The following is a 24,197-nucleotide window of genomic DNA, read 5'->3' as shown; positions in this document are numbered from 1 at the left end:
CTTTGCAGGAATAATGAAGATCTCCATTTTTTTTTCTCTTTCCCGCATTTACAGTGGGGAGGTGCAATCTGTCAGCCTATCAGCAGCGCACACACGGAGCGAAGTGCTTTTTTTCACACAAGCAAGGACATGTGTCATTGGCAGTGTATGTTACATGTCCTTGTCCTATAAGACCCAGCCATTTTCCCCGTCGCCATCATTTTCTCACTTCTGCAGCTGCGTGTTAGACGGCACCGCTGTTGCTGTGTGCGCTATACCTTGTTAATTTCAAGCCAATTTTCACACAAATCTACAGATAGCTTGGGAGTAGGGAAGAGTTGTGATTGCAGTCCTTTTAAGAACTAGATTACAGCATTTCCTACGACTTTTATCAGGCAGGTCTGAGCTCTTAAATAGATAGGTTGGGAGTAAAGACTAATTGTAATTGCAGTCCTTTTCAGGACTAAGTTACATCAGTTCCTATCAGTTTTTGCCAGACAGGCCTGTGCCAGTGCTGTGCAAGTTTTTTTCACAGCATTTGGCTAAATCTAGCAAAGCTAATCCTTTTTGGCCTATTGCAGAGTGTGTTAGTCAGTGGAGTAGCCTATCTGTGTTGCAAGCTACACCACCTATGTATAGTATACCAATTTTTTTACTGCACCTAGTGAAGTAAAACCTTTTGGGCATAGCATCATTCTATTAGTCCATCTATACTGACCTCCATCAGGATGCAAATTGAATATAATTTTTTTCTGCAACTAGCTCTGAAAAAAAATGTGGGCTTCTAGCAGTGTGTGGGACTTGGTCTATTAGTCCATGTATAATGACCTCCATCAGGTTGCAAATTAAAAATAATTTTTTTCTGCATCTAGCCCTGAAAAAATATTTGGGCTTCTAGCAGTGTGTGGGACTTGTTCTATTAGTCCATCTATACTGACCTCCATCAGATTGCAAATGGAATATAATTTTTTTCTGCATCTACCTCTGAAAAAAAATGTGGGCTTCTAGCAGTGTGTGGGACTTGTTCTATTAGTCCATCTATACTGACCTCCATTAGGTTGCAAACTGAATATAATTTTTTTCTGCATCTAGCTCTGAAAAAAAATTTGGGCTTCTAGCAGTGTGTGGGACTTGGTCTATTAGTCCATCTATACTGACCTCCATCAGGTTGCAAATTAAAAATATTTTTTTTCTGCATCTAGCTATGAAAAAATATTTGGGCTTCTAGCAGTGTGTGGGACTTGTTCTATTAGTCCATCTATATTGACCTCCATCAGGTTGCAAACTGAACATAATTTTTTTCTGCATCTAGCTCTGAAAAAAATGTGGGCTTCTAGCAGTGTGTGGGACTTGGTCTATTAGTCCATCTATACTGACCTCCATCAGGTTGCAAATTAAAAATAATTTTTTTCTGCATCTAGCTCTGAAAAGAAAATTGAGCTTCAAGCAGTGTGTGGGACTTGGTTTATTAGTCCATCTATACTGACCTCCATCAGGTTGCAAATTAAAAATATTTTTTTTCTGCCTCTAGCTCGGAAAAAATATTTGGTCTTCTAGCAGTGTGTGGGACTTGTTCTATTAGTCCATCTATACTGAGCTACTTCTGGTTGCAAATTGAATATAATTTTTTTCTGCATCTAGCTATGAAAAAAAAATTGGGCTTCTAGCAGTGTGTGGGACTTGATCTATTAGTCCATATATACTGACCTCCATCAGGTTGCAAATTAAAAATAATTTTTTTCTGCATCTAGCTCTGAAAAAAATTGGGCTTCTAGCAGTGTGTGGGACTTGGTCTATTAGTCCATCTATACTGACCTCCATCAGGTTACAAATTAAAAATATTTTTTTCTGCATCTAGCTCTGAAAAAATATTTGGGCTTCTAGCAGTGTGTGGGACTTGTTCTATTATTTCATCTATACTGACCTCCATCAGGTTGCAAATTGAATATAATTTTTTTCTGCATCTAGCTCTGAAAAAAATTTTGGGGTTCTAGCAGTGTGTGGGACTTGGTCTATTAGTCCATCTATACTGACCTCCATCAGGTTGCAAATTAAAAATAATTTTTTTCTGCATCTAGCTCTGAAAAAATATTTGGGCTTCTAGCAGTGTGTGGGACTTGTTCTATTAGTCCATCTATACTGACCTCCATCAGGTTGCAAATTGAATATAATTTTTTTCTGCATCTAGCTCTGAAAAAAAATTTGGGCTTCTAGCAGTGTGTGGGACGTGTTCTATTAGTCCATCTATACTGACCTCCATCAGGTTGCAAATTGAATATAATTTTTTTCTGCATCTTGCTCTGAAAAAAAATTTGGGCTTCTAGCAGTGTGTGGGACTTGGTCTATTAGTCCATCTATACTGACCTCCATCAGGTTGCAAATTAAAAATAATTTTTTTCTGCATCTAGCTCTGAAAAAATATTTGGGCTTCTAGCAGTGTGTGGGACTTGTTCTATTAGTCCATCTATACTGACCTCCATCAGGTTGCAAATTGAATATAATTTTTTTCTGCATCTAGCTCTGAAAAAAAATTTGGGCTTCTAGCAGTGTGTGGGACTTGGTCTATTAGTCCATCTATACTGACCTCCATCAGGTTGCAAATTAAAAATAATTTTTTTCTGCATCTAGCTCTGAAAAAATATTTGGGCTTCTAGCAGTGTGTGGGACTTGTTCTATTAGTCCATCTATACTGACCTCCATCAGGTTGCAAATTGAATATAATTTTTTTCTGCATCTAGCTCTGAAAAAAAATTTGGGCTTCTAGCAGTGTGTGGGACTTGGTCTATTAGTCCATCAATACTGACCTCCATCAGGTTGCAAATTAAAAATAATTTTTTTCTGCATCTAGCTCTGAATAAATATTTGGGCTTCTAGCAGTGTGTGGGACTTGTTCTATTAGTCCATCTATACTGACCTCCATCAGGTTGCAAATTGAATATAATTTTTTTCTGCATCTAGCTCTGAAAAAAAATTTGGGCTTCTAGCAGTGTGTGGGACTTGGTCTATTAGTCCATCTATACTGACCTCCATCAGGTTGCAAATTAAAAATATTTTTTTTCTGCATCTAGCTCTGAAAAAAAATTTGGGCTTCAAGCAGTGTGTGGGACTTGTTCTATTAGTCCATCTATACTGACCTCCATCAGGTTGCAAATTGAATATAATTTTTTTCTGCATCTAGCTCTGAAAAAAAATTTGGGCTTCTAGCAGTGTGTGGGACTTGGTCTATTAGTCCATCTATACTGACCTCCATCAGGTTGCAAATTAAAAATATTTTTTTTCTGCATCTAGCTCTGAAAAAATATTTGGGCTTCTAGCAGTGTGTGGGACTTGTTCTATTAGTCCATCTATACTGACCTCCATTAGGTTGCAAATTAAATATAATTTTTTTTTGCATCTAGCTCTGAAAAAAATTTTGGGCTTCTAGCAGTGTGTGGGACTTGGTCTATTAGTCCATCTAAACTGACCTCCTACAGGTTGCAAATTAAAAATAATTTTTTTATGCATCTAGCTCTGAAAAGAAAATTGAGCTTCAAGCAGTGTGTGGGACTTGGTTTATTAGTCCATCTATACTGACCTCCATCAGGTTGCAAATTAAAAATATTTTTTTTCTGCATCTAGATCGGAAAAAATATTTGGTCTTCTAGCAGTGTGTGGGACTTGTTCTATTAGTCCATCTATACTGAGCTCCTTCTGGTTGCAAATTGAATATAATTTTTTTCTGCATCTAGCTATGAAAAAAAAAATGCGCTTCTAGCAGTGTGTGGGACTTGATCTATTAGTCCATATATACTGACCTCCATCAGGTTGCAAATTAAAAATAATTTTTTTCTGCATCTAGCTCTGAAAAAAATTGGGCTTCTAGCAGTGTGTGGGACTTGGTCTATTAGTCCATCTATACTGACCTCCATCAGGTTACAAATTAAAAATATTTTTTTTCTGCATCTAGCTCTGAAAAAATATTTGGGCTTCTAGCAGTGTGTGGGACTTGTTCTATTATTTCATCTATACTGACCTCCATCAGGTTGCAAATTGAATATAATTTTTTTCTGCATCTAGCTCTGAAAAAAATTTTGGGCTTCTAGCAGTGTGTGGGACTTGGTCTATTAGTCCATATATACTGACCTCCATCAGGTTGCAAATTAAAAATAATTTTTTTCTGCATCTAGCTCTGAAAAAATATTTGGGCTTCTAGCAGTGTGTGGGACTTGTTCTATTAGTCCATCTATACTGACCTCCATCAGGTTGCAAATTGAATATAATTTTTTTCTGCATCTAGCTCTGAAAAAAAATTTGGGCTTCTAGCAGTGTGTGGGACTTGTTCTATTAGTCCATCTATACTGACCTCCATCAGGTTGCAAATTGAATATAATTTTTTTCTGCATCTAGCTCTGAAAAAAAATTTGGGCTTCTAGCAGTGTGTGGGACTTGGTCTATTAGTCCATCTATACTGACCTCCATCAGGTTGCAAATTGAATATAATTTTTTTCTGCATCTAGCTCTGAAAAAATATTTGGGCTTCTAGCAGTGTGTGGGACTTGTTCTATTAGTCCATCTATACTGACCTCCATCAGGTTGCAAATTGAATATAATTTTTTTCTGCATCTAGCTCTGAAAAAAAATTTGGGCTTCTAGCAGTGTGTGGGACTTGGTCTATTAGTCCATCTATACTGACCTTCATCAGGTTGCAAATTAAAAATATTTTTTTTCTGCATCTAGCTCTGAAAAAAAATTTGGGCTTCAAGCAGTGTGTGGGACTTGTTCTATTAGTCCATCTATACTGACCTCCATCAGGTTGCAAATTGAATATAATTTTTTTCTGCATCTAGCTCTGAAAAAAATTTGGGCTTCTAGCAGTGTGTGGGACTTGGTCTATTAGTCCATCCATACTGACCTCCATCAGGTTGCAAATTAAAAATAATTTATTTCTGCATCTAGCTCTGAAAAAATATTTGGGCTTCTAGCAGTGTGTGGGACTTGTTCTATTAGTCCATCTATACTGACCTCCATCAGGTTGCAAATTGAATATAATCTTTTTCTGAATCTAGCTGTGAAAAAAAATTTGGGCTTCTAGCAGTGTGTGGGACTTGGTCTATTAGTCCATCAATACTGACCTCCATCAGGTTGCAAATTAAAAATAATTTTTTTCTGCATCTAGCTCTGAATAAATATTTGGGCTTCTAGCAGTGTGTGGGACTTGTTCTATTAGTCCATCTATACTGACCTCCATCAGGTTGCAAATTGAATATAATTTTTTTCTGCATCTAGCTCTGAAAAAAAATTTGGGCTTCTAGCAGTGTGTGGGACTTGGTCTATTAGTCCATCTATACTGACCTCCATCAGGTTGCAAATTAAAAATATTTTTTTTCTGCATCTAGCTCTGAAAAAATATTTGGGCTTCTAGCAGTGTGTGGGACTTGTTCTATTAGTCCATCTATACTGACCTCCATCAGGTTGCAAATTGAATATAATTTTTTTCTGCATCTAGCTCTGAAAAAAAATTTGGGCTTCTAGCAGTGTGTGGGACTTGGTCTATTAGTCCATCTATACTGACCTCCATCAGGTTGCAAATTAAAAATATTTTTTTTCTGCATCTAGCTCTGAAAAAAAATTTTGGCTTCAAGCAGTGTGTGGGACTTGTTCTATTAGTCCATCTATACTGACCTCCATCAGGTTGCAAATTGAATATAATTTTTTTCTGCATCTAGCTCTGAAAAAAAATTTGGGCTTCTAGCAGTGTGTGGGACTTGGTCTATTAGTCCATCTATACTGACCTCCATCAGGTTGCAAATTAAAAATAATTTTTTTCTGCATCTAGCTCTGAAAAAATATTTGGGCTTCTAGCAGTGTGTGGGACTTGTTCTATTAGTCCATCTATACTGAACTCCATCAGGTTGCAAATTAAATATAATTTTTTTTTGCATCTAGCTCTGAAAAAAATTTTGGGCTTTTAGCAGTGTGTGGGACTTGGTCTATTAGTCCATCTATACTGACCTCCATCAGGTTGCAAACTAAAAATAATTTTTTTCTGCATCTAGCTCTGAAAAAATATTTGGGCTTCTAGCAGTGTGTGGGACTTGTTCTATTAGTCCATCTATACTGACCTTCATCAGGTTCAAATTGAATATAATTTTTTTCTGCATCTAGCTCTGAAAAAAAATTTGGGCTTCAAGCAGTGTGTGGGACTTGTTCTATTAGTCCATCTATACTGACCTTCATCAGGTTGCAAATTGAATATAATTTTTTTCTGCATCTAGCTCTGAAAAAAAATTTGGGCTTCTAGCTGTGTGTGGGACTTGGTCTATTAGTCCATCTATACTGACCTCCATCAGGTTGCAAATTAAAAATAATTGTTTTCTGCATCTAGCTCTGAAAAAATTTGGGCTTCTAGCAGTGTGTGGGACTTGTTCTATTAGTCCATCTATACTGACCTCCATCAGATTGCAAATTGAATATAATTTTTTTCTGCATCTACCTCTGAAAAAAAATTTGGTCTTCTAGCAGTGTGTGGGACTTGTTCTATAAGACCATCTATACTGACCTCCATCAGGTTGCAAATTGAATATAATTTTTTTCTGCATCTACCTCTGAAAAAAAATTTCGGCTTCTAGCAGTGTGTGGGACTTGGTCTATTAGTCCATCTTTACTGACCTCCATCAGGTTGCAAATTGAATATAATTTTTTTCTGCATCTAGCTCTGAAAAAAAAAATGGGCTTCTAGCAGTGTGTGGGACTTGGTCCATTAGTCCATCCATACTGACCTCCATCAGGTTGCAAATTAAAAATATTTTTTTTCTGCATCTAGCTCTGAAAAAATATGTGGGTTTCTAGCAGTGTGTGGGACTTGTTCTATTAGTCCATCTATACGGACCTCCATCAGGTTGCAAATTGATTATAATTTTTTCTGCATCTAGCTCTGAAAAAAAAATTGGGCTTCTAGCAGTGTGTGGGACTTGTTCTATTAGTCCATCTATACTGTCCTCCATCAGGTTGCAAATTGATTATAATTTTTTCTGCATCTAGCTCTGAAAAAAAAATTGGGCTTCTAGCAGTGTGTGGGACTTGGTCTATTAGTCCATCAATACTGACCTCCATCAGGTTGCAAATTAAAAATAATTTTTTTCTGCATCTAGCTCTGAAAAAATATGTGGGTTTCTAGCAGTGTGTGGGACTTGTTCTATTAGTCCATCTATACGGACCTCCATCAGGTTGCAAATTGAATATAATTTTTTCTGCATCTAGCTCTGAAAAAAAAAATGGGCTTCTAGCAGTATGTGGGACTTGTTCTATTAGTCCATCTATACTGACCTCCATCAGGTTGCAAATTGAATATAATTTTTTTCTGCATCTAGCTCTGAAAAAAAATTTGGGCTAATAGCAGTGTGTGGGACTTGGTCTATTAGTCCATCTATACTGACCTCCATCAGGTTGCAAATTAAAAATAATTTTTTTCTGCATCTAGCTCTGAAAAAATATTTGGGCTTCTAGCAGTGTGTGGGACTTGTTCTATTAGTCCATCTGTACTGACCTCCATCAGGTTGCAAATTGAATATAATTTTTTTCTGCATCTAGCTCTGAAAAAAAATTTGGGCCTCTAGCAGTGTGTGGGACTTGGTCTATTAGTCCATCTATACTGACCTCCATCAGGTTGCAAATTAAAAATATTTTTTTCTGCATCTAGCTCTGAAAAAAAATTTGGGCTTCTAGCAGTGTGTGGGACTTGGTCTATTAGTCCATCTATACTGACCTCCATCAGGTTGCAAATTAAAAATAATTTTTTTCTGCATCTAGCTCTGAAAAAATATTTGGGCTTCTACCAGTGTGGGACTTGTTCTATTAGTGCATCTATACTGACCTCCATCAGGTTGCAAATTAAATATAATTTTTTTTTGCATCTAGCTCTGAAAAAAATTTTGGGCTTCTAGCAGTGTGTGGGACTTGGTCTATTAGTCCATCTATACTGACCTCCATCAGGTTGCAAACTAAAAACAATTTTTTTCTGCATCTAGCTCTGAAAAAATATTTGGGCTTCTAGCAGTGTGTGGGACTTGTTCTATTAGTCCATCTATACTGACCTCCATCAGGTTACAAATTGAATATAATTTTTTTCTGCATCTAGCTCTGAAAAAAAAATTGGACTTCTAGCACTGTGTGTGACTTAGTCTATTAGTCCATCCATACTGACCTCCATCAGGTTGCAAATTAAAAATAATTTTTTTCTGCATCTAGGTCTGAAAAAATATTTGGGCTCCTAGCAGTGTGTGGGACTTGTTCTATTAGTCCATCTATACTGACCTCCATCAGGTTGCAAATTGAATATAATTTTTTTCTGCATCTAGCTCTGAAAAAAAAATTGGGCTTCTAGCAGTGTGTGTGACTTAGTCTATTAGTCCATCCATACTGACCTCCATCAGATAGCAAATTAAAAATAATTTTTTTCTGCATCTAGGTCTGAAAAAATATTTGGGCTCCTAGCAGTGTGTGGGACTTGTTCTATTAGTCCATCTATACTGACCTCAATCAGATTGCAAATTGAATATAATTTTTTTCTGCATCTAGCTCTGAAAAAAAATTTGGGCTTCTAGCAGTGTGTGGGACTTGTTCTATTAGTCCATCTATACTGACCTCCATCAGGTTGCAAATTGAATATAATTTTTTTCTGCATCTAGCTCTGAAAAAAAATGTGGGCTTCTAGCAGTGTGTTGGACTTGGTCTATTAGTCCATCTATACTGACCTCCATCAGGTTGCAAATTAAAAATATTTTTTTCTGCGTCTAGCTCTGAAAAAATATTTGGGCTTCTAGCAGTGTGTGGGACTTGGTCAATTAGTCCATCTATACTGACCTCCATCAGGTTGCAAATTAAAAATAATTGTTTTCTGCATCTAGCTCTGAAAAAAATTGTGGGCTTTTGGCAGTGTGGGGAACTTGTTCTATAAGTCCATCTATACTGACCTCCATCAGGTTGCAAATTGAACATAATTTTTTTTCTGCATCTAGCTTTGAAAAAAAATTTGGGCTTCTAGCAGTGTGTGGGACTTGGTCTATTAGTCCATCTATACTGACCTCCATCAGGTTGCAAATTAAAAATATTTTTTTTCTGCATCTAGCTCTGAAAAAATATTTGGGCTTCTAGCAGTGTGTGGGACTTGTTCTATTAGTCCATCTATACTGACCTCCATCAGGTTGCAAATTGAATGTAATTTTTTTCTGCATCTTGCTCTGAAAAAAAAATGGGCTTCTATCAGTGTGTGGGACTTGATCTATTATTCCATCCATACTGACCTCCATCAGGTTGCAAATTAAAAATAATTTTTTTCTGCATCTAGCTCTGAAAAAATATTTGGGCTTCTAGCAGTGTGTGTGACTTGTTCTATTAGTCCGTGTATACTGACCTCCATCAGGTTGCAAACTGTATATAATTTTTTTCTGCATCTAGCTCTGAAAAAAAATTTGGGCTTCTAGCAGTATGTGGGACTTGGTCTATTAGTCCATCTACACTGGCCTCCATCAGGTTGCAAATTAAAAGTATTTTTTTTCTGCACCTAGCTCTGAAAAAAATTTGGGCTTCAAGCAGTGTGTGGGACTTGGTCTATTAGTCCATCTATACTGACCTTCATCAGGTTGCAAATTAAAAATATTTTTTTTCTGCATCTAGCTCTGAAAAAAAATTTGGGCTTCAAGCAGTGTGTGGGACTTGGTCTATTAGTCCATCTATACTGACCTCCATCAGGTTGCAAATTAAAAATAATTTTTTTCTGCATCTAGCTCTGAAAAAATACTTCGGCTTCTAGCAGTGTGTGGGACTTGTTCTATTAGTCCTTCTATACTGACCTCCTTCTGGTTGCAAATTGAATATAATTTTTTTCTGCATCTAGCTCTGAAAAAAATTTGGGCTTCTAGCAGTGTGTGGGACTTGGTCTATTAGTCCATCTATACTGACCTCCATCAGGTTGCAAATTAAAAATATTTTTTTTCTGCACCTAGCTCTGAAAAAATATCTGGGCTTCTAGCAGTGTGTGGGACTTGTTCTATTAATCCATCTATACTGACCTCCATCAGGTTGCAAATTAAAAATATTTTTTTTCTGCATATAGCTCTGAAAAAAATATTTGGGATTCTAGCAGTGTGTGGGACTTGTTCTATTAGTCCATCTACACTGACCTCCTTCTGGGTGCAAATTGAATATAATTTTTTTCTGCATCTAGGTCTGAAAAAATATTTGGGCTTCTAGCCGTGTGTGGGACTTGTTCTATTAGTCCATCTATACTGACCTCCATCAGGTTGCAAATTGAATATATTTTTTTTCTGCATCTAGCTCTGAAAAAAATTTTGGGCTTCTAGCAGTGTGTGGGACTTGGTCTATTAGTCCATCTATACTGACCTCCATCAGGTTGCAAATTAAAAATAATTTTTTTCTGCATCTAGCTCTGAAAAAATATTTGGGCTTCTAGCAGTGTGTGGGACTTGTTCTATTAGTCCATCTATACTGACCTCCATCAGATTGCAAATTGAATATAATTTTTTTCTGCATCTAGCTCTGAAAAAAAATTTGGGCTTCTAGCAGTGTGTGGGACTTGGTCTATTAGTCCATCCATACTGACCTCCATCAGGTTGCAAATTAAAAATAATTTTTTTCTGCATCTAGCTCTGAAAAAATATTTGGGTTTCTAGCAGTGTGTGGGACTTGTTCTATTATTCCATCTATACTGACCTCCATCAGGTTGCAAATTGAATAAAAAAATTTTCTGCATCAAGCTCTGAAAAAAATTTTGGTCTTCTAGCAGTGTGTGGGACTTGGTCTATTAATCCATCTATACTGACCTCCATCAGGTTGCAAATTAAAAATATTTTTTTTCTGCATCTACCTCTGAAAAAAAATTTGGGCTTCTAGCAGTGTGTGGGACTTGTTCTATTATTCCATCTATACCGACCTCCATCAGGTTGCAAATTGAATATAATTTTTTTCAGCATCTACCTCTGAAAAAAAATTTGGGCTTCTAGCAGTGTGTGGGACTTGGTCTATTAGTCCATCTATACTGACCTCCATCAGGTTGCAAATTAAAAATAATTTTTTTCTGCATCTAGCCCTGAAAAAAAATTTGGGCTTCTAGCAGTGTGTGGGACTTGTTCTATTAGTCCATCTATACTGACCTGCATCAGAATGCAAGCTGAATATTATTTTTTTCTGCATCTAGCTTTGAAAAAAAATTTGGGCTTCTAGCAGTGTGTGGGACTTTGTCTATTAGTCCATCTATACTGACCTCCATCAGGTTGCAAATTAAAAATAATTTTTTTCTGCATCTAGCTCTGAAAATATATTTGGGTTTCTAGCAGTGTGTGGGACTTGTTCTATTAGTCCATCTATACTGACCTCCATCAGGTTACAAATTGAATATAATTTTTTTCTGCATCTAGCTCTGAAAAAAAATTTGGGCTTCTAGCAGTGTCTGGGACTTGGTCTATTAGTCCATCTATACTGACCTCCATCAGGTTGCAAATTAAAAATAATTTTTTTCTGCATCTAGCTCTGAAAAAATATTTGGGCTTCTAGCAGTGTGTGGGACTTGTTCTATTAGTCCATCTATACTGACCTCCATCAGATTGCCAATTGAATATAATTTTTTTATGCATCTAGCTCTGAAAAAAAATTTGGGCTTCAAGCAGTGTGTGGGAGTTGTTCTATTAGTCCATCTACACTGACCTCCATCAGGTTGCAAATTGAATATAATTTTTTTCTGCATCTAGCTCTGAAAAAAAATTTGGGCTTCTAGCAGCGTGTGGGACTTGGTCTATTAGTCCATCTATACTGACCTCCATCAGGTTGCAAATTAAAAATATTTTTTTTCTGCATCTCGCTCTGAAGAAAAATTTGGGCTTCTAGCAGTGTGTGGGACTTGTTCTATTAGTCCATCTATACTGACCTCCATCAGGTTGCAAATTGAATATCATTTTTTTCTGCATCTAGCTCTGAAAAAAAAATTGGGCTTCTAGCAGTGTGTGGGACTTGATCTATTAGTCCATCCATACTGAACTCCATCAGGTTGCAAATAAAAAATAATTTTTTTCTGCATCTAGCTCTGAAAAAATATTTGGGCTTCTAGCAGTGTGTGGGACTTGGTCTATTAGTCCATCTATACTGACCTACATCAGGTTGCTAACTGAATATAATTTTTTTCTGCATCTAGCTCTGAAAAAAAATTTGGGCTTCTAGCAGTGTGTGGGACTTGGTCTATTAGTCCATCTATACTGACCTCCATCAGGTTGCAAATTAAAAATAATTTTTTCTGCATCTAGCTCTGAAAAAAAATTTGGGCTTCTGGCAGTGTGTGGGACTTGTTCTATAAGTCCATCTATACTGACCTCCATCAGATTGCAATTTGAAAATAATTTTTTTCTGCATCTACCTCTGAAAAAAAATTTGGGCTTCTAGCAGTGTGTGGAACTTGTTCTATTATTCCATCTATACCGACCTCCATCAGGTTGCATATTGAATATAATTTTTTTCTGCATCTAGCTCTGATAAATAATTTGAGCTTCTAGCAGTGTGTGGGACTTCGTCTATTAGTCCATCTATACTGACCTCCATCAGGTTGCAAATTAAAAATATTTTTTTTCTGCATCAAGCTCTGAAAAAAAATTTGGGCTTCAAGCAGTGTGTGGGACTTGTTCTATTAGTCCGTGTATACTGACCTCCAGCAGGTTGCAAACTGTATATAATTTTTTTCTGCATCTAGCTCTGAAAAAAAATTTGGGCTTCTAGCAGTGTGTGGGACTTGGTCTATTAGTCCATCTACACTCGCCTCCATCAGGTTGCAAATTAAAAATATTTTTTTTCTGCATCTAGCTCTGAAAAAAATTTGGGCTTCAAGCAGTGTGTGGGACTTGGTCTATTAGTCCATCTATACTGACCTCCATCAGGTTGCAAATTAAAAATATTTTTTTTCTGCATCTAGCTCTGAAAAAAAATTTGGGCTTCAAGCAGTGTGTGGGACTTGGTCTATTAGTCCATCTATACTGACCTCCATCAGGTTGCAAATTAAAAATATTTGTTTTCTGCATATAGCTCTGAAAAAAATATTTGGGATTCTAGCAGTGTGTGGGACTTGTTCTATTAGTCCATCTATACTGACCTCCTTCTGGGTGCAAATTGAATATAATTTTTTTCTGCATCTAACTCTGAAAAAATATTTGGGCTTCTAGGTGTGTGGGACTTGTTCTATTTGTCCATCTATACTGACCTCCATCAGGTTGCAAATTGAATATATTTTTTTTCTGCATCTAGCTCTGAAAAAAATTTTGGGCTTCTAGCAGTGTGTGGGACTTGGTCTATTAGTCCATCTATACTGACCTCCATCAGGTTGCAAATTAAAAATAATTTTTTTCTGCATCTAGCTCTGAAAAAAAATTTGGGCTTCTGGCAGTGTGTGGGACTTGTTCTATAAGTCCATCTATACTGACCTCCATCAGATTGCAAATTGAAAATAATTTTTTTCTGCATCTACCTCTGAAAAAAAATTTGGGCTTCTAGCAGTGTGTGGAACTTGTTCTATTTTTCCATCTATACCGACCTCCATCAGGTTGCATATTGAATATAATTTTTTTCTGCATCTAGCTCTGAAAAATAATTTGGGCTTCTAGCAGTGTGTGGGACTTGGTCTGTTAGTCCGTCTATACTGACCTCCATCAGGTTGCAAATTAAAAATAATTTTTTTCTGCGTCTAGCTCTGAAAAAAAATTTGGGCTTCAAGCAGTGTGTGGGACTTGGTCTATTAGTCCATCTATACTGACCTCCATCAGGTTGCAAATTGAATATAATTTTTTTCTGCATCTAGCTCTGAAAAAAATTTTGGTCTTCTAGCAGTGTGTGGGACTTGGTATATTAGTCCATCTATACTGACCTCCATCAGGTTGCAAATTAAAAATATTTTTTTTCTGCATCTACCTCTGAAAAAAAATTTGGGCTTCTAGCAGTGTGTGGGACTTGTTCTATTATTCCATCTATATCGACCTCCATCAGGTTGCAAATTGAATATAATTTTTTTCAGCATCTACCTCTGAAAAAAAATTTGGGCTTCTAGCAGTGTGTGGGACTTGGTCTATTAGTCCATCTATACTGACCTCCATCAGGTTGCAAATTAAAAATAATTTTTTTCTGCATCTAGCCCTGAAAAAAAATTTGGTCTTCTAGCAGTGTGTGGGACTTGTTCTATTAGTCCATCTATACTGACCTGCATCAGAATGCAAACTGAATATTATTTTTTTCTGCATCTAGCTTTGAAAAAAAATTTGGGCTTCTAGCAGTGTGTGGGAGTTGTTCTATTAGTCCATCTACACTGACCTCTATCAGGTTGCAAATTGAATATAATTTTTTTCTGCATCTAGCTCTGAAAAAAAATTTGGGCTTCTAGCAGTTTGTGGGACTTGGTCTATTAGTCCATCTATACTGACCTCCATCAGTTTGCAAATTAAAAATATTTTTTTTCTGCATCTAGCTCTGAAAAAAAATTTGGGCTTCTAGCAGTGTGTGGGACTTGGTCTATTAGTCCATCTATACTGACCTCCATCAGGTTGCAAATTGAATATCATTTTTTTCTGCTTCTAGCTCTGAAAAAAAATTGGGCTTCTAGCAGTGTGTGGGACTTGGTCTATTAGTCCATCCATACTGAACTCCATCAGGTTGCAAATTAAAAATAATTTTTTTCTGCATCTAGCTCTGAAAAAATATTTGGGCTTCTAGCAGTGTGTGGGACTTGGTCTATTAGTCCATCTATACTGACCTCCATCAGATTGCAAATTGAATATAATTTTTTTATGCATCTAGCTCTGAAAAAAAATTTGGGCTTCAAGCAGTGTGTGGGAGTTGTTCTATTAGTCCATCTACACTGACCTCCATCAGGTTGCAAATTGAATATAATTTTTTTCTGCATCTAGCTCTGAAAAAAAATTTGGGCTTCTAGCAGCGTGTGGGACTTGGTCTATTAGTCCATCTATACTGACCTCCATCAGGTTGCAAATTAAAAATATTTTTTTTCTGCATCTCGCTCTGAAAAAAAATTTGGGCTTCTAGCAGTGTGTGGGACTTGTTCTATTAGTCCATCTATACTGACCTCCATCAGGTTGCAAATTGAATATCATTTTTTTCTGCATCTAGCTCTGAAAAAAAAATTGGGCTTCTAGCAGTGTGTGGGACTTGGTCTATTAGTCCATCCATACTGAACTCCATCAGGTTGCAAATAAAAAATAATTTTTTTCTGCATCTAGCTCTGAAAAAATATTTGGGCTTCTAGCAGTGTGTGGGACTTGGTCTATTAGTCCATCTATACTGACCTACATCAGGTTGCTAACTGAATATAATTTTTTTCTGCATCTAGCTCTGAAAAAAAATTTGGGCTTCTAGCAGTGTGTGGGACTTGGTCTATTAGTCCATCTATACTGACCTCCATCAGGTTGCAAATTAAAAATAATTTTTTCTGCATCTAGCTCTCAAAAAAAATTTGGGCTTCTGGCAGTGTGTGGGACTTGTTCTGTAAGTCCATCTATACTGACCTCCATCAGATTGCAAATTGAAAATAATTTTTTTCTGCATCTACCTCTGAAAAAAAATTTGGGCTTCTAGCAGTGTGTGGAACTTGTTCTATTATTCCATCTATACTGACCTCCATCAGGTTGCAAATTAAAAATATTTTTTTTCTGCATCAGGCTCTGAAAAAAAATTTGGGCTTCAAGCAGTGTGTGGGACTAGTTCTATTAGTCCGTTTATACTGACCTCCAGCAGGTTGCAAACTGTATATAATTTTTTTCTGCATCTAGCTCTGAAAAAAAATTTGGGCTTCTAGCAGTGTGTGGGACTTGGTCTATTAGTCCATCTACACTCGCCTCCATCAGGTTGCAAATTAAAAATATTTTTTTTCTGCATCTAGCTCTGAAAAAAATTTGGGCTTCAAGCAGTGTGTGGGACTTGGTCTATTAGTCCATCTATACTGACCTCCATCAGGTTGCAAATTAAAAATATTTTTTTTCTGCATCTAGCTCTGAAAAAATATCTGGGCTTCTAGCAGTGTGTGTTACTTGTTCTATTAGTCCATCTATACTGACCTCCATCAGGTTGCAAATTGAATATAATTTTTTTCTGCATCTAGCTCTGAAAAAAATTTTGGGCTTCTAGCAGTGTGTGGGACTTGGTTTAATAGTCCATCTATACTGACCTCCATCAGGTTGCAAATTAAAAATAATTTTTTTCTGCATCTAGCTCTGAAAAAAAATTTGGGCTTCAAGCAGTGTGTGGGACTTGGTCTATTAGTCCATCTATACTGACCTCCATCAGGTTGCAAAGTAAAAATATTTTTTTTCTGCATATAGCTCTGAAAAAAAAATTTGGGATTCTAGCAGTGTGTGGGACTTGTTCTATTAGTCCATCTCTACTGACCTCCTTCTGGGTGCAAATTGAATATAATTTTTTTCTGCATCTAACTCTGAAAAAATATTTGGGCTTCTAGGTGTGTGGGACTTGTTCTATTTGTCCATCTATACTGACCTCCATCAGGTTGCAAATTGAATATATTTGTTTTCTGCATCTAGCTCTGAAAAAAATTTTGGGCTTCTAGCAGTGTGTGGGACTTGGTCTATTAGTCCATCTATACTGACCTCCATCAGGTTGCAAATTAAAAATAATTTTTTTCTGCATCTAGCTCTGAAAAAAAATTTGGGCTTCTGGCAGTGTGTGGGACTTGTTCTATAAGTCCATCTATACTGACCTCCATCAGATTGCAAATTGAAAATAATTTTTTTCTGCATCTACCTCTGAAAAAAAATTTGGGCTTCTAGCAGTGTGTGGAACTTGTTCTATTTTTCCATCTATACCGACCTCCATCAGGTTGCATATTGAATATAATTTTTTTCTGCATCTAGCTCTGAAAAATAATTTGGGCTTCTAGCAGTGTGTGGGACTTGGTCTGTTAGTCCATCTATACTGACCTTCATCAGGTTGCAAATTAAAAATAATTTTTTTCTGCATCTAGCTCTGAAAAAAAATTTGGGCTTCAAGCAGTGTGTGGGACTTGGTCTATTAGTCCATCTATACTGACCTCCATCAGGTTGCAAATTGAATATAATTTTTTTCTGCATCTAGCTCTGAAAAAAATTTTGGTCTTCTAGCAGTGTGTGGGACTTGGTATATTAGTCCATCTATACTGACCTCCATCAGGTTGCAAATTAAAAATATTTTTTTTCTGCATCTACCTCTGAAAAAAAATTTGGGCTTCTAGCAGTGTGTGGGACTTGTTCTATTATTCCATCTATATCGACCTCCATCAGGTTGCAAATTGAATATAATTTTTTTCAGCATCTACCTCTGAAAAAAAATTTGGGCTTCTAGCAGTGTGTGGGACTTGGTCTTTTAGTCCATCTATACTGACCTCCATCAGGTTGCAAATTAAAAATAATTTTTTTCTGCATCTAGCCCTGAAAAAAAATTTGGGCTTCTAGCAGTGTGTGGGACTTGGTCTATTAGTCCATCTATACTGACCTCCATCAGGTTGCAAATTGAATATCATTTTTTTCTGCTTCTAGCTCTGAAAAAAAATTGGGCTTCTAGCAGTGTGTGGGACTTGGTCTATTAGTCCATCCATACTGAACTCCATCAGGTTGCAAATTAAAAATAATTTTTTTCTGCATCTAGCTCTGAAAAAATATTTGGGCTTCTAGCAGTGTGTGGGACTTGGTCTATTAGTCCATCTATACTGAACTCCATCAGATTGCAAATTGAATATAATTTTTTTCTGCATCTAGCTCTGAAAAAAAATTTGGGCTTCAAGCAGTGTGTGGGACTTGGTCTATTAGTCCATCTATACTGACCTCCATCAGGTTGCAAATTGAATATAATTTTTTTCTGCATCTAGCTCTGAAAAAAATTTTGGTCTTCTAGCAGTGTGTGGGACTTGGTATATTAGTCCATCTATACTGACCTCCATCAGGTTGCAAATTAAAAATATTTTTTTTCTGCATCTACCTCTGAAAAAAAATTTGGGCTTCTAGCAGTGTGTGGGACTTGTTCTATTATTCCATCTATATCGACCTCCATCAGGTTGCAAATTGAATATAATTTTTTTCAGCATCTACCTCTGAAAAAAAATTTGGGCTTCTAGCAGTGTGTGGGACTTGGTCTTTTAGTCCATCTATACTGACCTCCATCAGGTTGCAAATTAAAAATAATTTTTTTCTGCATCTAGCCCTGAAAAAAAATTTGGGCTTCTAGCAGTGTGTGGGACTTGGTCTATTAGTCCATCTATACTGACCTCCATCAGGTTGCAAATTGAATATCATTTTTTTCTGCTTCTAGCTCTGAAAAAAAATTGGGCTTCTAGCAGTGTGTGGGACTTGGTCTATTAGTCCATCCATACTGAACTCCATCAGGTTGCAAATTAAAAATAATTTTTTTCTGCATCTAGCTCTGAAAAAATATTTGGGCTTCTAGCAGTGTGTGGGACTTGGTCTATTAGTCCATCTATACTGAACTCCATCAGATTGCAAATTGAATATAATTTTTTTATGCATCTAGCTCTGAAAAAAAATTTGGGCTTCAAGCAGTGTGTGGGAGTTGTTCTATTAGTCCATCTACACTGACCTCCATGAGGTTGCAAATTGAATATAATTTTTTTCTGCATCTAGCTCTGAAAAAAAATTTGGGCTTCTAGCAGCGTGTGGGACTTGGTCTATTAGTCCATCTATACTGACCTCCATCAGGTTGCAAATTAAAAATATTTTTTTTCTGCATCTCGCTCTGAAAAAAATTTGGGCTTCAAGCAGTGTGTGGGACTTGGTCTATTAGTCCATCTATACTGACCTCCATCAGGTTGCAAATTAAAAATATTTTTTTTCTGCATCTAGCTCTGAAAAAAAATTTGGGCTTCAAGCAGTGTGTGGGACTTGGTCTATTAGTCCATCTATACTGACCTCCATCAGGTTGCAAATTAAAAATATTTTTTTTCTGCATCTAGCTCTGAAAAAATATTTGGGCTTCTAGCAGTGTGTGGGACTTGTTCTATTAGTCCATCTATACTGACCTCCTTCTGGTTGCAAATTGAATATAATTTTTTTCAGCATCTAGCTCTGAAAAAAAATTTGGGCTTCTAGCAGTGTGTGGGACTTGGTCTATTAGTCCATCTATACTGACCTCCATCAGTTTGCAAATTAAAAATATTTTTTTTCTGCATCTCGCTCTGAAAAAAAATTTGGGCTTCTAGCAGTGTGTGGGACTTGTTCTATTAGTCCATCTATACTGACCTCCATCAGGTTGCAAATTGAATATCATTTTTTTCTGCATCTAGCTCTGAAAAAAAAATTGGGCTTCTAGCAGTGTGTGGGACTTGGTCTATTAGTCCATCCATACTGAACTCCATCAGGTTGCAAATAAAAAATAATTTTTTTCTGCATCTAGCTCTGAAAAAATATTTGGGCTTCTAGCAGTGTGTGGGACTTGGTCTATTAGTCCATCTATACTGACCTACATCAGGTTGCTAACTGAATATAATTTTTTTCTGCATCTAGCTCTGAAAAAAAATTTGGGCTTCTAGCAGTGTGTGGGACTTGGTCAATTAGTCCATCTATACTGACCTCCATCAGGTTGCAAATTAAAAATAATTTTTTCTGCATCTAGCTCTGAAAAAAAATTTGGGCTTCTGGCAGTGTGTGGGACTTGTTCTATAAGTCCATCTATACCGACCTCCATCAGGTTGCATATTGAATATAATTTTTTTCTGCATCTAGCTCTGATAAATAATTTGAGCTTCTAGCAGTGTGTGGGACTTGGTCTATTAGTCCATCTATACTGACCTCCATCAGGTTGCAAATTAAAAATATTTTTTTTCTGCATCAAGCTCTGAAAAAAAATTTGGGCTTCAAGCAGTGTGTGGGACTTGTTCTATTAGTCCGTGTATACTGACCTCCAGCAGGTTGCAAACTGTATATAATTTTTTTCTGCATCTAGCTCTGAAAAAAAATTTGGGCTTCTAGCAGTGTGTGGGACTTGGTCTATTAGTCCATCTACACTCGCCTCCATCAGGTTGCAAATTAAAAATATTTTTTTTCTGCATCTAGCTCTGAAAAAAATTTGGGCTTCAAGCAGTGTGTGGGACTTGGTCTATTAGTCCATCTATACTGACCTCCATCAGGTTGCAAATTAAAAATATTTTTTTTCTGCATCTAGCTCTGAAAAAAAATTTGGGCTTCAAGCAGTGTGTGGGACTTGGTCTATTAGTCCATCTATACTGACCTCCATCAGGTTGCAAATTAAAAATATTTTTTTTCTGCATCTAGCTCTGAAAAAATATTTGGGCTTCTAGCAGTGTGTGGGACTTGTTCTATTAGTCCATCTATACTGACCTCCTTCTGGTTGCAAATTGAATATAATTTTTTTCTGCATCTAGCTCTGAAAAAAAATTTGGGCTTCTAGCAGTGTGTGGGACTTGGTCTATTAGTCCATCTATACTGACCTCCATCAGGTTGCAAATTAAAAATATTTTTTTTCTGCATCTAGCTCTGAAAAAATATCTGGGCTTCTAGCAGTGTGTGTTACTTGTTCTATTAGTCCATCTATACTGACCTCCATCAGGTTGCAAATTTTTTTCTGCATATAGCTCTGAAAAAAATATTTGGGATTCTAGCAGTGTGTGGGACTTGTTCTATTAGTCCATCTATACTGACCTCCTTCTGGGTGCAAATTGAATATAATTTTTTTCTGCATCTAACTCTGAAAAAATATTTGGGCTTCTAGGTGTGTGGGACTTGTTCTATTTGTCCATCTATACTGACCTCCATCAGGTTGCAAATTGAATATATTTTTTTTCTGCATCTAGCTCTGAAAAAAATTTTGGGCTTCTAGCAGTGTGTGGGACTTGGTCTATTAGTCCATCTATACTGACCTCCATCAGGTTGCAAATTAAAAATAATTTTTTCTGCATCTAGCTCTGAAAAAAAATTTGGGCTTCTGGCAGTGTGTGGGACTTGTTCTATAAGTCCATCTATACTGACCTCCATCAGATTGCAAATTGAAAATAATTTTTTTCTGCATCTACCTCTGAAAAAAAATTTGGGCTTCTAGCAGTGTGTGGAACTTGTTCTATTATTCCATCTATACCGACCTCCATCAGGTTGCATATTGAATATAATTTTTTTCTGCATCTAGCTCTGATAAATAATTTGAGCTTCTAGCAGTGTGTGGGACTTGGTCTATTAGTCCATCTATACTGACCTCCATCAGGTTGCAAATTAAAAATATTTTTTTTCTGCATCAAGCTCTGAAAAAAAATTTGGGCTTCAAGCAGTGTGTGGGACTTGTTCTATTAGTCCGTGTATACTGACCTCCAGCAGGTTGCAAACTGTATATAATTTTTTTCTGCATCTAGCTCTGAAAAAAAATTTGGGCTTCTAGCAGTGTGTGGGACTTGGTCTATTAGTCCATCTACACTCGCCTCCATCAGGTTGCAAATTAAAAATATTTTTTTTCTGCATCTAGCTCTGAAAAAAATTTGGGCTTCAAGCAGTGTGTGGGACTTGGTCTATTAGTCCATCTATACTGACCTCCATCAGGTTGCAAATTAAAAATATTTTTTTTCTGCATCTAGCTCTGAAAAAAAATTTGGGCTTCAAGCAGTGTGTGGGACTTGGTCTATTAGTCCATCTATACTGACCTCCATCAGGTTGCAAATTAAAAATATTTTTTTTCTGCATCTAGCTCTGAAAAAATATTTGGGCTTCTAGCAGTGTGTGGGACTTGTTCTATTAGTCCATCTATACTGACCTCCTTCTGGTTGCAAATTGAATATAATTTTTTTCTGCATCTAGCTCTGAAAAAAAATTTGGGCTTCTAGCAGTGTGTGGGACTTGGTCTATTAGTCCATCTATACTGACCTCCATCAGGTTGCAAATTAAAAATATTTTTTTTCTGCATCTAGCTCTGAAAAAATATCTGGGCTTCCAACAGTGTGTGTTACTTGTTCTATTAGTCCATCTATACTGACCTCCATCAGGTTGCAAATTTTTTTCTGCATATAGCTCTGAAAAAAATATTTGGGATTATAGCAGTGTGTGGGACTTGTTCTATTAGTCCATCTATACTGACCTCCTTCTGGGTGCAAATTGAATATAATTTTTTTCTGCATCTAACTCTGAAAAAATATTTGGGCTTCTAGGTGTGTGGGACTTGTTCTATTTGTCCATCTATACTGACCTCCATCAGGTTGCAAATTGAATATATTTTTTTTCTGCATCTAGCTCTGAAAAAAATTTTGGGCTTCTAGCAGTGTGTGGGACTTGGTCTATTAGTCCATCTATACTGACCTCCATCAGGTTGCAAATTAAAAATAATTTTTTTCTGCCTCTAGCTCTGAAAAAAAATTTGGGCTTCTGGCAGTGTGTGGGACTTGTTCTATAAGTGTTAGAACCTTGCTGTTAGGTTTTTTTTTTCCTTTGCTGGTCACATGACCTTGTTGGCCTATTTAATCCTGCTCCGCCCTTCTGGCTTTGCTGGACTTCATTGTATATCTACTTTCTAGCTAGCCTGTGCTCTGTATCTAACTCTGTTAGTTTGCTTGGTCTACGGACCTCTATGTTCTATCTATTTTGTTTGTTCGTCTGTCTGCTACTATTTCTGTTAGGAGGTGTCCCATATTCCTCCCAGTCCTTAGTACTTGTAGGGATTCCCTCCCCACATCTATAGGTCTCCGTACAGACTAGATTAGGACTTTAGCAGGTCTGATCGCTGGATCAGGTTCCCTGTTACATCGTAGGGATTCAGCTGAGTCCTATAGTAGGGACAGATCTCCTCTCTTTCCTTAGCTTTGGTAGCAGAACATAACAGTAAGTCCAGCCAGCAAATTCTCTAAGGAAAGATTTTTCTGTTCCATCATGGTGTCGGTTCAGGATTTGGCTCATCGCCTGCAGGGACTCTCTCTGGAGGTGGCCGAGCTCCGTCAGCACGTGAGTAACTGTCCTGGAGCACATTTCTTGGAGCCTAAGGTATGTTTGCCGGATTTATTTTTTGGTGAACACCGAGAATTTTTTTCATTTAAAAATGCTTGCTTATTGTATTTTCGTTTGAGACCTAAGTCCTCTGGGGATGAATCCCAGCGCGTAGGGTTCATAATGTCACTTTTGCGCAAAGAGCCTCAGGAGTGGGCCTTTTCTTTGCAACCTAGTGATACATGCTTCAGATCAGTGGATAGTTTTTTTTCTGCTTTGGGACTATTATATGATGATCCTGACCGTGTCGCATCAGCTGAGACTGAGTTGAGATGTTTAAAACAAGGATCAGGTAATGTGGAAAAATATTGTACACATTTTCGTCGTTGGTCCACTCAAACAGGGTGGAACGATTCTGCTCTGAAAAGTCTATTTCTTGCTGGGCTCAGTGAAAGGGTTAAAGACCTGCTAATTGCTTATCCTACACCTGAGGATTTGCAACAGGCTATGCAATTAGCTATACGGGTGGATAGAAGACTGCGTGCTAGGGTTAATGAGAGCAAATCCTCTGCTATGTCAGTTTCTGGTTATGATAATGTGTGTACTAACAGTGGTGAACCAATGGAGATTGGATCGGTGGCACCTCGCTCTCAAGAAAAAGACCGTCGTTTTTCGGAAGGCTTGTGTTTCTATTGCGGAAAATCTGGTCATTTGATTAAAGGCTGTGAGCTTCGTATGAAGAAAGAAAAAAAAATGGTCAGTCATGCCCGTATTGCCTGTTTAAATTCCAAGGGTATATTTTTAGCTGCTTCCACGATTGCTCAGGAAAAATTAATGGAATTTCGGGTGTTTGTTGATTGCGGGTCTACACTAAATGTAATTGATGGGGGATTCGTGGAAAAACTCAATTTAAAACCTGAACCTTTATCATCCCCCATTGCTGTGGTTTCTGTGGATGGCTCCCCTTTGAAGAATATTACTCTCAAGGTCAGTGAATTTCCTCTCACTATTAATGGTGTTCACCATGAGAAATTGGATTTGGTAGTGTTGAATAACTTGCCTTCTCCAGTAATATTGGGTTTGCCCTGGTTAAAATTTCACAATCCTGTACTGGATTGGTCTACCAGTGAAATTAAATCCTGGAGCCATAAATGTTATGACAAGTGTTGTAACGGGCGTATTGCAGCTTTGGATAGGGGAGAATTGCCTGTTCCTATTCAGGATTTTTGGAGAGTTTTTTCTGAGAAAGAATCGCAGGTTTTG

The sequence above is a fragment of the Phyllobates terribilis genome, unplaced genomic scaffold, assembly GCF_046119375.1.
Source record: "Phyllobates terribilis strain yellow unplaced genomic scaffold, ASM4611937v1 Scaffold_3__8_contigs__length_932513732, whole genome shotgun sequence".
Classification (NCBI taxonomy): Eukaryota; Metazoa; Chordata; class Amphibia; order Anura; family Dendrobatidae; genus Phyllobates; species Phyllobates terribilis.
This window is presented reverse-complemented; position numbering follows the sequence as displayed.